The 1,422-nt window shown below is 42.3% G+C and overlaps 1 pseudogene; it reads left to right on the top strand.

Annotated features, from left to right (window-relative positions):
* Positions 1-237: 237 nt before the first annotated feature.
* The window catches only part of LOC114053534, an 18,484-nt pseudogene continuing 17,299 nt past the window's right edge, over positions 238-1,422 (top strand).

The raw sequence follows: 1,422 nt of genomic DNA, 5'->3' as shown, positions 1-1,422 counted from the left end.
ATGCATTTTTGAGTTTCTAAACTTTTTCGGTGTCATCCGCTAGCCTTTGTGTGTCATCTGCAGCTTCCATAAAACTCCCCAAAAATTCCCATTTGATTTCTTATGACAACCCATGATAAATTGAAACCTCCATGGGGAAAGGGATAATCGTATTTCTAACCCCAGTGCTTAGCACAGTATATTGCACACAGTAAGTGCTTAATAAATGATTGTTGCTTAACTGACTGACTGACTGAATGAGTAAATATAAAAAGAAAAGTTCCAGGAATAGAGAGGAAAGGAAAGATCCTGCCCTTGACTTGCCTCCTTTTTCTGTGGAATCCCCCTGAAGAAGGGCGAATCCAACCAGGAGACCATGAAGGAGAAGAGCATTCTGGAGTTCTTCGAGACCCACCAATATGATCCTGTCAAGAAATATCACTTCAAGGATTTCATTGAGGCCTTTGAACCCATGGCCTAAACAGAGAGGTGAAATCTCTCTTATTTCACCCATGCTGAGCCTTGGAGGCCCAGCTTTCCTGGCAAAGTCTTCTCTCCTTAGCCGATACTTATGGACTAGTCAGTCACCTATGTGCAAGTAGATTCTATCAAACTCTCCTCTCCCTCCTGTCCATAAGCCCAAGTCATGGCATTGTAATTTCTTTTCCCCCCTCACTGATTCTGCCATTTCCTTCTCCAGCTCATTTTACAGATGAAGAATCTGAGGCAAACAAAATTAGGTGACTTGCCCAGGGTCACACAGCTAATAAGTGTCTGAGGCCAGATTTGAACTCAGGTAGATGAGTCTTCTTGACTCTAAGCCTGGTACTCTTTTCACTTCCCCACCTAGCTGTCTGGCACTTAGCACGTGCTTAATAAATGGTTGTTGACTAAATTCAAGAAACATTAATTAAGCCTTTACTAGAGGTAGTAGAAAAAGCTGGCAGCTATGGGTTCAAGTTCTGACTCCTTCATATACCACTTGTGACACTGAGAAAAATCACCTAACTTCTCTGTGCCCCCAAACAATTCTTTAAGATTATCAGTTGCATTGCATTTAAGAGTTCTGCAATGGTAGAGGGTGTTTCACTTCATTAGATCAGAGATTTGGAGCTAGAAGCAATATTAGAAGCCATCTGGTGCAACCCTCTCACTTTATAGATGAGGAGGGTAAGATCCAGAGATGGTAGGTTACTTGCCCAAGGTCACACAGCAAGTAAGTATCAGAGCTGGGACTCAAACCCAAGTCCATTGACTCTAAATCAAGCACCAAGTGAAATTACATTGTTGTTGTTCAGTTGTTTTAGTCGTATCCAACTCTTTGTGACCTCATTTGGAGTTCCCTTGGCAAAGATACTGCAGTGGTTTGACATTTCTTTCTCCAGCTCATTTTACAGATGAAGAATCTGAGGCAAACAGGATTAGGTGACTTGCCCAGGGTCA

Source organism: Vombatus ursinus, unplaced genomic scaffold, assembly GCF_900497805.2.
Source record: "Vombatus ursinus unplaced genomic scaffold, bare-nosed wombat genome assembly UNPS02014811.1, whole genome shotgun sequence".
Classification (NCBI taxonomy): Eukaryota; Metazoa; Chordata; class Mammalia; order Diprotodontia; family Vombatidae; genus Vombatus; species Vombatus ursinus.
This window is presented reverse-complemented; position numbering and strand designations above follow the sequence as displayed.